We start from the raw sequence: 12842 nt of genomic DNA on the forward strand, positions 1-12842 counted from the left end.
ATCTCCCACACACATTTTTTCCTTGTTGTCTAAGAAACCCATGAATGGGGCAGCATCTGTTGGAGATATCTCTGGAATAACTGATGCACAATTCCGAACATCTTCATTAAGAAAAAAACTTTCAGTAAAATCTGGGAAATCAAAAAGTTACTAAAGCTCAAGCCAACAAGCAAAGAAACAGATTAAAACAACAAATAAGTGCCGTTTTAAAATGAGCTTCCCTCATGCAGCTGCCAAACTACTGTAATGGCACATTGTTATTAATGATAGAGTTCACAATGATGTGTGAGAGAAATGAATTCCATAATATTATACGCAAGTTAGAGAATGTGTATCTACAGGCACAAAGCAGCCTAGAGAAATTTCAAGTAAGTATAAAATACAGAGGAAGAATACTAATCGCTGTGGTTAGCTCAAGCATATTCTTGCCAGTCTGGTACAGTCATATCTTCAATTCACCATCCACGTTCAAGTTCAATAACAATATCTGACAGGAAACACGAACTCCAAATTATTAAGAGGTTTCCCAGAGCTATGTAGAAGTTGTATTAAGAGTAAAATCGGTCTTCCCTTATCTTTCAGTTAAAGATGGGTCATACTACCAACCAAAATGTATTTGATAACTCTTCAAATTCTAATTGTAACGGCAGCTACCATTTATTGAACACTTGTTATGTGTTCAGCGTTTGTGAAATACCTCATAATTCTCATTTAATACTTATAACAACACCAGGAGGCATTTTTATTATCCATATTGAGGTAATTGAGGCCAAAAGAGGTTACCCATCTAGCAAATGCTGAGTTGAGATTGAACCCAATTGGCTAAGCACTAAAGCCTGTGGTTTTAACCACTACTCCAAGCATGGCTATTGGATTTCACTACATATGCAAATGTCCTTGGATTGGGACTATATTCCTGAATTCTTAGGCAAACTGTAACTTCAGTGGGAAAAAGAATTGTGATAATTTATTGATGTCTGTTATGTGTAAGGGATGAAAAGTGGTAGCAGTGACATACACATCAAGTCTTTGCCAACTCTGCTGTAGGGAATGAAGTATTACTCTCTCTACATATGATGTGTAATCTATTCTATAGACCAGTTTATGTCACGTCTATGTGACCATATTTTGCCAGACTAATATCAGAATACTAGGTCTGTCTACTTAACAGAATTTCCTTAATTAGTATTTTATTCTAATATCCATTCTGTATGGTCACTGCACTATTGGTGGCTAACAGGGACCAGCCTTGAGTTTTCCATAACAATTTGATGGCTCAACTGGGGTGAGAGAAAAATAATAATTGGCATATCAGTTTTTGAAATGTTAACAAGCCTGTATACACTAGCTAGATGTTTTCTGTGCATATCATTCATAAAATAATTCAGGTGAGAAGTAGTCTTAAAAAGATTAAAGCTAAGATGAAGCAGTCTTGTCCATAGCCAATGAAGCTAATTCAGGATTTGAGAGTAAAAAAGAAATTAGACTTAGCAGGAGGTGAGCAGAGAGATTAAAAACTAAGAAAGGCCAAAGAGCAGCAAAGTTAGAGAAAAAAGAGAATCAGATCAAAGCTAGAAACTCATAAAAGCCAGGTCCACTGTAAAAACAGGATTATTTACTTACTGCCTATGTTCTGGTAATTTTTTATCACTGAATCAAAACAGATGGGCCAGAATTAGTCTTATGGATAGAAGGAATGGAACATACATTTCAGAGGCCAAAGAAATAGGAGAGTGTCCCTAGACAACGGCAGGAAAGTGAAGCTGTTAGCATTCCTTTAGCTGCAACACAATCTCTCCTGTTAAACTCAACTAAAATGAGAAAGTACCAAATGCATTGAAGATTTTTCCTCCACCTTCCTCCTTTCCTCTTAACTGTGTTTCCTTCTGTCCTTCCCTTTATTGACCTTCCCTCCCCTCTTTACTCTCTCCTTTCCTTCCTCTCAGAAGACATTGTTGAGGGCCTGCTATATTCCAAGTACATTGGGTTTACACAAGTGAATCAGATTCGCTCTCTGCCATTTCAAGGCTCACAATCCAATGGGAAAGACAAAAAATAATCCATTATAATTTTATAGCACTTTATAAAGAAAATCTCACACAGGGCAAGGAATTATTATCTACATTTATAAATGATGAAACTGAAGCCCAAAGAGGTGAAGTGAACTGTCCAATATCAACACTATAGTATATAATGTGGGTTTCTCTCCCTGTTAATTAAGTTTCACGATGGGCTGCATAATTAATATTCATATACTTTATATACACACATATACATAAATACATATACTCACACATGTATACAGGATAATACTAGATATATATGAAAGTACTCTGTACCTAAGCAAGTATAAGTTAGCACCATTATTACACAGAATCAAGAGTAAATGAGCAAAATAGTAAGCTAAGATTTGAAATATCTGACAACAATTCTTCTGCTTGCATAAGGCAATATATTTAAAAGTTCAGGATGAACCATTCAAGAAACCTAGCTGGCATCTCTCGGATGATTATGACTTTGAGCATGTTTTCATATGTCTCTTGGCCTTCCTTATGTCTTCTTTCGAAAAGTATCTATTTAGGTCCGTTGCCCATTTTTTAATTGGGTTGTTTATCTTCCTTTAGTTAAGTTGTATGAGTTCCCTGTAAATGTTGGAGATTAAACCCTTATTGGTGATAACATTGGTAAATATGTTCTCCCATGCAGTGGGCTTTCTTGTTGTTTTTTTGATGGTTTCTTTCGCTGTACAGAAGCTTTTTATTTTGATGTAGTCCCAATTTGTTTATTTTCTCTTTAGTTTCCATTGTCCTAGGAGCGGTATCGGTGAAGAAATTGCTTTGGCATATGTCTGAGATTTTGCTGCCTTTGGATTCCTCTAGTATTTTTATGGTTTCCCGTCTTATGTTTAAGTCCTTTATCCATTTTGAGTTAATTTTTGTGTACGGTGTAAGTTGGTGGTATAGTTTCATTTTTTTTGCATGTATTGGTCCAATTTTCCCAACACAATTTATTGAAGAGACTGTCTTGACTCCATTGTATGTTCATGGCTCCTTTGTCAAATATTAATTGAGCATAGTGGTTTGGGTCGATTTCTGGGTTCTCAATTCTATTCCATTGATCTATATGTCTGTTTTTGTGCCAGTACCAGGCAGTTTTGAGAACAGTGGCTTTGTAATACAGCTTGATATCTGGTATTGAGATCTCACCTACTTTGTTCTTCTTTCTCAGGATTGTTGCGACTATTCAGGGTCTTTTTTATTCCACATGAATTTTTGGAGAGTTCGTTCTAGGTCTGTGAAATATGCCGTTGGTATTTTAATGGGGAGTGCATTGAATCTATAGATGGCTTTGGGTAGTATGGACATTTTAATGATGTTGATTCTACCAATCCATGAACATGGTATGTTCTTCCATCTGTTTATGTCTTCCTCTATCTCTTTTTTCAGTATCCTGTAGTTTTCCACGTGCAGGTCTTTTACCTCCTTAGTTAAGTTTATTCCTAGGTATCTTAATTTTTTTGGTGCGATGGTAAATGGGATTGCTTTTTTAGTCTCTCTTTCTGTAAGTTCACTATTGGTGTATAGAAATGCCATAGATTTCTGGAATGGAACTCCCATTTGACCCAGTGATCCAACTTCTAAGGATATATCCCAAGAAACTAGAAACACCAATTAGAAAGGATATATGCACCCCTATGTTCATAGCAGCACAATTCATCATAGCTAAGATTTAGAAACAGCCTAAGTGCCCATCAGCAGATGAGTAGATTAAAAAACGGTGGTACATCTACACAATGGAATACTATGTTGCGATAAAAAAGAAGGAATTCTTATCATTTGCAACAGCATGGATGGAAGTGGATAGCATTATGCTAAGCGAAATAGGTCAGTCAGAGAAAGATAAATATCACATGATCTCACTCATTTATGGAATATAATGAACAACATAAACTGATGAACAAAAATAGATCCAGAGACAGAGAAGCATCGATCAGACTGTCAAACCTCAGAGGGAAGGTAGGGGAGGGTGGGGGTAACGGGGAGAGATCAATCAAAGGACTTGTATGCATGCATATAAGCCTAACCAATGGACACAGACAACAGGGGGGTGAGGGCATGAGTGTGTGTGGGGGGCAATGGGGGGGGGGGTAAGGACACAAATGTAATACCTTAATCAATAAAGAAAAAAATATGTAAAAAAAAAAAAAGAAAGAAAGAAACCTAGCTGGCTGAATAGGTCAAAAATATAAATTAATTCATAAATCTACCAAGGTAGAAAAGTACTGGATTCATCACCAGGAAGTTAAGGAACAGATTCACCAAAGGCTTTGGAAATGAAAGTCAAGGCTTTAATATAGCCATTTGATATTCTAAAGAGAGAGGAAATATGAGAACTTGAAAATTGGGAAGACTCATTCTTCTTTCTCAATATATGAGTAAATATATATAAGAAATTATAATTAGCTATGAGTTAGATTTAAAAAGTAAAAAGTAAGAAAACTGAATTCAAAAATATTTGTTCTTATATGACATATGAATTCAAATATACCAATGAGATCAGTTTTGTAAGAAGAATTCATTTTATACACCTAATGGTAGAGAAGTTTCCTGATAGAAAAGCCTTTCTGTACCGCACAAATTATCCCATATGGCAGTGGACAGCACATTCCATGTCTATTTTGCACTGTTCACCAGATGTCCCAAGCCCTTACATAACTGAGAAATACAGTTTAGATGTGATGAGGAAAGAATAAAAACAGTTCTAGCAACTTTAGAAGAAGTAACTATCTGAAACAAATTGGTGGACTCCAGTGCTTACTAGGATCTAGGTATTATGCTATATGAGTTAGAGTTATTACTTTAATCCTCTTGAAAAGCCTGCAAAATGAATATCTTACTGTCATTTTATAGGTGAGAAATCTCAGAGAAGTTAAATAACCTTCCTAGACAAAACCAGGTAGATACTTCTTTTCCTCTATCTTGTCTTACAAGAGAACTGAGAGAAATAGCTGTTTAATTAGCAGATGAACCAGAAAAGAACATTAGAAATTACTCTAAAACATAGGCTTTATTGTGAATCTATGTCAACTGAATTAGCAATATGACTAAAATTAAACATTTGGAACTAACATAGTCTAGATTTTGAGACTGATCTACACGGTAACAATATGACAAACAGTCAACCATATATGTTGAGCTTGGAAGGGCAGAGGTACACCAGTAGAAATATTACTAGTATATAATCTGTACCTTATAAAATCTTTGGAAGTGAAACCCCAAAAGGTTTTGATGACAGAGACGGGAAGTTACCTAAGCCTTAGGGAGCCTGGTGTAACAGAGGAAGCCTGGAATTTTAGTGATGCTATAGTTGCTATTTTTCTCTGGAATACCTCAAAGTCCCCCCTCTTTTCACTTGTCCTTAAACTTCTACTGCACAGGTTTTTACAAAGTGAAAAGGTTTTATTTTTGTTTGGCATAAAGCCAGGAAGGTATTCCTCAAGAAAATATGTCACATAACAAAATCATGACTCTTCCCAGATCCTTCTGCTCTTCCTCTTTCTGAAAAGAGCAAGCTTCTCTGATATGGAACAATCCTTTCTCTGTAGTTTCTCCCTGGCTTTCTGCAAGTTGGGTTTTCTTTCCCAGATTCATTCACATTTTGAGGGATTCTTTCTTTAAAACGTTCTCTAATCTTATACTCACCTTACTTAAAATCAAGCTAGAATGTTGGCATCTTGAGGTTACCAAGATGAAGAATAAACTTATTTTTAATTTAATCGTGCTGCAAATAAGTTCACTTCTACTTCCAAGAAAGTTTATATATGGGATCAGATCAATTATTTCTGGAGATCTTGTCTCTACAACCATGTGTTCTAAGTAATTAGAATCGCCTAGATAAAGCCAGATTGGTAATGCTTTTACTTTACCTTATCTTCTAAGAAAGCTGGGAGAAATAGATGCTGTTATTAGGAGGTAAACCAAAAAGGGAGATTAAAATGACTCAAAATTTATGGTTTATCATGAACATACCATGTCAGCAAGACTGGTGTCCAACTATAGTAGCCTCCACATTAAAAACTGGAAGAACTAATCCTCTTTCATTTACACTGGAAGACTGAATTGGCACTATGACTATCTTTTCTAACAATGTACAACTGAAGAAAGAAACTGAAGAAAGAAGTTGGGACAGCAAGATAGGCTTTTCTCCCTACTTGACACTAGAGAGCTGCTGACTTCCTTGAACAAGGGCTGAGAAGTTTCCTATCTATATATATAAAACCCTAATATGCAAATAGACCAAACGGCGGAACAACTGAACAACCAACCAAACAGTCACTGTGACATGCACTGACCACCAGGGTGCACACACGGAACATGGTGGATGTCAGCAGCAGGCAGCACAGCGTAGAACATGGCGGGTGTTGGCCACAGCGGGATGGTGGAGCAGGTGAGTGGGAGGCACCAGACCAAAGCGGGGCAATGGTCGCTGTCATCGGGGTGAGCCTCTGGTGGTTACTGAATATTCTATGCTCCCGTGCACCGCGGTCCTGCCCGGCGCTCACACCTGCTGCTGGCGCCAGTGCCAGCCCCGCTCACACCCCCTGCTACTGCTCACACCCGCTGCTGGCACCGGCCCCAATCACTCAGCGCCATCAGCAGGTCTGAGTGGCTGCCGGCCCTGATCGCCCCTCAGGGCTTCTCCACATCCCCCTGCTCCTGAGGGGCAATCAGGGCAGCAGCCACCACTCGCACCCGCTGACGGTGCCAGCCCTGCTCGCACCCACTGCTGGCGCCGGCCCCAATCATTCCACACTGTCAGCAGGTGCGAGCTGGGCTGGTGCCGGCAGCGCATGGGAGCAGCGGTGGTGGGAGTGTGGCTGCCAGCAGACAGGGGACTGGGGGCCTCAATAGGAAGGGCCAGGAGGGGGCATGGAGGATGGGCCGAGACGTGCCCTGTGCCCACCTCAGCCTTGAGGCCCACAGTTCCTTTAAAGGTGCACAAATTCATGCACTGGCCCCCTACTATGCATATAACATTCATTGGACCACTTATTTATTTGTTTACACAGTTTCAAGGCCTTCTGCTGGGTTATATGTAGTCTGGCTGAGCTCTAAAACAAAAGTTTTAAAATGTAAATTAAATACAAATGGCAAGGAGAAACCAAGATGGTGGCATAGGTAAATACCTAAACTGCTGCCTCGCACAACAATTTCAAAACTACAACTAAAAGACAAAATGGACATCATCCAGAACCACAGGCAGGCTGGCTGAGTGAAAATTCTACAACTAGAAGGAAAGATAAAAGCACACTGAGACTCAGAGGAGCTGCAGGAGGCAGAGGTACTGAGGTACACGCGCGGAGAGGACTAGCAACTGAGTGTGCAGCTGGCTTTCTCAAGCGGGAGGGAGACAAAAGCTCCCGACTGCGCTGAACTCCAGTTCTGGGCAAGACTCTGGGGACCCAGACTCATACGAGGTGAAACTGGACTGTCAGGAAAGAGAAAAGCACACTGAGACTCAGAGGAACTGCGGTAGGCAGAGGTACCGAGACGCGTGCGTGGAGAGAGCAGGCAACTGAGTACGCGGCTGGCTTTCTCAAGCGGGAGGGAGACAAAAGCTCCCAACTGCACTGAACTCCAGTTCCGGGCAAGACTATGGGGACCCAGAATCATTCGGGGAGAAACTGGACTGTGGCAATGGGCAGAACTCGAGGGTGGCTTTCTCCCAGAGGTGCTTGCAGCGATTACCACGGGACACTGAGACACAGGGGCCTATTAGGGTAGGACTGATGGGAAACCAATGCTGTCTGCTCTGCCCTGAGACTCCGCCCCATCCACACTGAGGACAGAGGCTTTTGCAAGTCTTGTCTCATAAGGGTGTCTCCAACACAGAAGTTCTCCCAGCATAAACACAGTTGATTCCTCACAGCCAATTGGCCTGGAGGTCAATTCCTCACAGTGATACCAACAACAATCAAGGCTTAACTACAACAAGACTGTGCACAGAGCCCACAAAGGGGTGCACCAAGAGTGTCCACCTCAGGTAACTGGGGAGGCCAAGCCACTGGGCCATATAAGACACCTAGCACACAAAGCCACTCTATCAACTCAGGTAAGCAGCCAAAATGCGGAGACAAAGAAATAGATCACAAATGAAAGAAATGGAGGAAAGCAAATGACTGGATATAGAGTTCAAAACCACGGTTATAAGGTTTTTCAAGAGTTTTCTAGAAAAGGCCGATAAATTTAGCAAGACCCTCGAGGATATGCAAAAGGACCAACTAGAAATTAAGCATACACTGACTGAAATTAAAAATATTATACAGAGATCTAACGGCAGACTAGAGGATTGTAAGAATCAAGTCAAAGATTTGAAATACAAAGAAGCAAAAAACACTTGACCAGAAAAGCAAAAAGAAAAAAGAATCCAAAAATATGAAGATAGTGTAAGGAGCCTCTGGGACAACTTCAAGCGTACCAACATCAGAATTATGGGGGTGCCAGAAGAAGAGAGAGAACTAGATACTGAAAACCTATTTGAAGAAATAATGACTGAAAACTTCCCCCACCTGGTGAAAGAAATAGACTTACAAGTCCAGGAAGCGCAGAGAACCTCAAACAAAAGGAATCCAAAGAGGACCACACCAAGACACATCATAATTAAAATGCCAAGGGCAAAAGACAAAGAGAGAATATTAAAAGCAGCAAGAGAAAAACAGTTAGTTACCTACAAGGGAGTACCCATACGACTGTCAGCGGATTTCTCAACAGAAACTATGCAGGCCAGAAGGGAGTGGCAAGAAATACTCAAAGTGATGAATAGCAAGAACCTACAACCAAGATTACTCTACCCAGCAAAGCTATCATTCAGAATTGAAGGTCAGATAAAGAGCTTCACAGATAAGAAAAAGCTAAAGGAGTTCATCACCACCAAACCAGTATTATATGAAATGCTGAAAGGTATTCTTTAAGAAGAGGAAGAAGAAAAAGGTAAAGATAAAAATTATGAACAACAAATACATATCTATCAACAAGTGAATCTAAACATCAAGTGAATAAAAAAATCTGATGAACAGAATAAACTAGTGAATATAATAGAATCAGGGGCATAGAAAGGGAGTAGAGTGACAATTCTTGGGGGGAAAGAGGTGTGGAGGGTGCGGAAAGAGACTGGACAAAAATTGTACACCTATGGATGAGGACAGTGGCGGGGGGCGGGGGTAAGGGCAGAGGGTGGGGTGGGAACCAGGTGGAGGGGAGCTATGGGGGAAAAAAGAGGAACAATTATAATAATCTGAACAATAAAGATTTATTAAATTAAAATTAAAATAAATACAAATGGCAAAAGCCATATATCTGAATAGTTACAAATGAAAGTCACAGAGACATTTTCATAAATATCCTTGTTGTTAATCTTCTTTGAAAAGTTACTATGCAATAAGCAAGTTATAGAAGGCCAAACCATTTTATTCTTACAGCTAAATGAGGAGGAACAGCAAAACTTCCCCTAAAAGTTCTGAGCATTTATAGAGGGCTTTTGAACAACTCACACTGCTGGAGGCTAATTCCAGTATGTCATAATAAATGCAAGAAGTCCTCAAAAAGTTGATGGGCTTCTATATTCAGCAGGGCTAAATACATATTGTTGCCTACTGGAATGGCTGAAGGCATTTCCCCAAACCTGAAGATCTGCATATATTATTGCCTGTTCCCAGACAGCTGAGGGCATTTTAATCTACATATTATTGCCTCCTGCTGGCCAAAGACCTGAACAGCCAAAGGCAGTTCCCCCAGCCTGACAATGCCTACTGTATACTAAACCTTACCTTTGATATGTATATCTACTTTGCTATAGGGAAAAATGTGGGAATAAAAAGAGCCATGGGTCCGGAAATAGAGAGAACTTAGCTACTACAGCTAAGCTTCCTCTGACTCCCCCATGGATTACAAATTTATATTTCTAGTCTCTTTATTAATTTACACGCAGCGCCTCCTCCAGATTCCTGAACCCTTCTACATGCTGGAGAAAGACCCTGGCATCAAATCATTTATGTAAATTCAGGTTTTGGGGAATGCCTTTGGCTATTCCAGTAGGCAATAATATGTATCTTCAGCCCTACTGAAGCCTCAAGATTCCATCAACCTTTTGATGAAACTTCTTGCATTTATGACCTGCTGGAATTAGCCTCCAGCATATCACCCTTTTTGATTTTATAAATTTAACAAGAATGTATGTTTTAAGATTTTTAAATTCAATGGAATGAATAGAGTTCTATCATGTCCCTTTAAATTACTGCCAGGCATCAAAGGAATCAGTCGACAGTAAGTTTCTTTCTGGGCCAACAGTTCTTTGAGTCCTTTTTTCAATGTCCAACAGTTTTTTATGTGTACATGCCAGCAATGATATTCCAGTTCTGGATGGTGGACAAATAGCAATGCAGGTCCGACCTTCTTTGGCTTGGTTCTGGGCAACCTGTAGCGATGCATAGCTGCTGACTGCTAGCATGGCAAGGCGTCCTCACCATCTATACCTCTGGACTGTTAAGCAAGTTATAGAAGGCCAAACCATTTTATTTTCACAGCTAAATGAGGAGGAACAGCAAAACTTCCCCTAAAAGTTCTGAGCATTTATAGAGGGCTTTTGACCAACACACACACACACACACACACACACACACACACACACACACACACAGAAGAGATGCTTATGTTTTCCATAAACTAAATAATGCATTGAGGTAAGAAGCAAGGTGCTTCAGTAAACAAAGCTCCCCAAGATTTGAGTTCTAATCCAAGTTCTCTCAGTCAATGTCATTGCCTTGATATTGACAGTAGACAGAAAAATAGAGTTTCCTATCTTTATCTGTTTCTCATTCCCTTTTCTCTCTCTCTTTTTTAAAAAATCTCATCTCCTTATTATCTCTTCTTCTTTTTATCTCCTCTCCTTTCCATACATATCATTAGGAAAAATGGTTTGGTATAGTGAGTTGGCATGGTTTAGAGTAAAATGGCCAAGAAAAAGTAAAAGTGCTATACTCCCATTAACCCTACCTACCCACAATAATCTCTTCCTTGGCACCAACTATTTCATACATTTAGAACTTGAAAAAAAATATATATATATACATATCCTCTCTAATAAAAGGGTAATATGCAAATTAAACATCACTCCACTACATAAGCCACGCCCACTAGCCAATCAGGGCGAGTATGCAAATTAACCCCAACCAAGATGGCTACCATTGGGTTTCCCCGGCAACAAAAGAAGCCAAGCTGTCCACACACTCTGGCGGGCCCAGGCCTCCACTCAAGGATACAAAGTTTCAATTATAGAAGGTAAACAAATCCAAGCGGCAGCCACAGATCCAGCAGGAGGCTTGGCTCCGCTCCAGGCTACAAAGTTTCAATTGTAGAAGGTAAATAAATTCCAGATACCAGGGCCTCTGCTTGGGTCGCCAGGGGCTTGGCTGGCCTGCAAACCACCACAGGCCCCTTGCTCAGGCCTCTCCACGCCCCAAGGGAACCCCACCCTGATCCAGGACACCCTTCAGGGCAAACCTGCTGGCCCCCACCCGTGCACCAGGCCTCTATCCTCCTATCTAATAAAAGAGTAATATGCAGATTGACCATCAATCCAACACACAATATGGCTGCCCCCATGTGGTCAAAGATCCTGCCCCCATGTGGACACAGGATTGCCACCACAAGATGGCCAGCAGGGGAGGGCAGTTGGGAGGCACCAGGCCTGCAAGGGAGGGCAGTTGGAGGCAATCAACCCTGCAGGGGATGGCAGTTAGGGGTGACCAGGCTGGCAGAGGAGGGAAGTTGGGGGCAAACAGGCTGGCAGGGGAGCAGTTAGACATCAATCAGGCTGGCATGGGAGTGGTTAGGGGGTGATCAGGCTGGCAGGCAGAAGCGATTTAGGGGCAATCAGGAAGGAAGGCAGGCGAGCAGTTGGGAGCCAGCAGTCCTGGATTGTGAGAGGGGTGTCCGACTGCCCGTTTAGGCCCAATCCCACCGGGCAGTCAGACATCCCTAGAGGGGTCCCAGATTGGAGAGGGTACAGGCTGGGCTGAGGGACACCGCCCCCCTCCATGCACGAATTTCATGCACCGGGCCTCTAATATATATCCTATCTAATAATAGAGTAACATGTAAATTACCATCACTCCGCTACGCCCACGATTGGGCGGCGGGAGGCTGGGGGGCGGGACTTGGGGTGGCCTATCCGGCCATTGAGAGGCACGGATCCGCTGCCACTGAGGGGGGCTACCCTGCTGTTGAGAGGCGCAGGGGGCGGGACTCCCGCCCCCTGTGCCTCTCAACGGCCAGATCCGCGGCCGCTGAGGGGGCCTGCCGTGGACACCCAGCTGTGCCTCTCAACGGCAGGGTAGCCAGGTGTCCGCAGCAGCCCCCCTCAGCGGCCGTTGAGAGGCGCAGGGGGCGGGAGTCCCACCCCCTGAGCCTCTCAACAGCAGGGTAGCCCCCCTCAGCGGCCGCGGACCATCAAAAGTGGGGGAGCTGGGTGCCTGTCTGCTCCGGCACCAGGCCTTTCAGAAGCCTCCGCCGAGCCGGAGGCTTCTGAAAGGCCTGGTGCACCAGCGGACAGGCACCCAGGTCCACCGCGAAAAGCGAAAGCGTGTAGGGGACCCTACACGTGCATGATTCAATCATGCACTGGGCCTCTAGTATATATATATGATTCCTAACAAAAACAGAGCAGTTACAAAGACACAATTTATAATGTTAAGCTAGAAGACATGACCTGACTCTCTACTTCTCACTAACTGCATGTCTTCGGGCCACTCATGTATCTGTTCTGAGCTTCAGTTGCTTTATGTA

The 12842-nt window shown here is 42.0% G+C and overlaps 1 protein-coding gene across 2 annotated transcripts in view; it reads right to left on the reverse strand.

The window, feature by feature from the left end:
- The window catches only part of HPSE2 (heparanase 2 (inactive)), a 538739-nt gene that overhangs the window by 267941 nt on the left and 257956 nt on the right, over nt 1–12842 (reverse strand). The gene's annotated exons all lie outside the window — the stretch shown is intronic.

The sequence above is a fragment of the Cnephaeus nilssonii genome, assembly GCF_951640355.1.
Source record: "Cnephaeus nilssonii genome assembly, chromosome: 16".
In the NCBI taxonomy this organism is placed as follows: Eukaryota; Metazoa; Chordata; class Mammalia; order Chiroptera; family Vespertilionidae; genus Cnephaeus; species Cnephaeus nilssonii.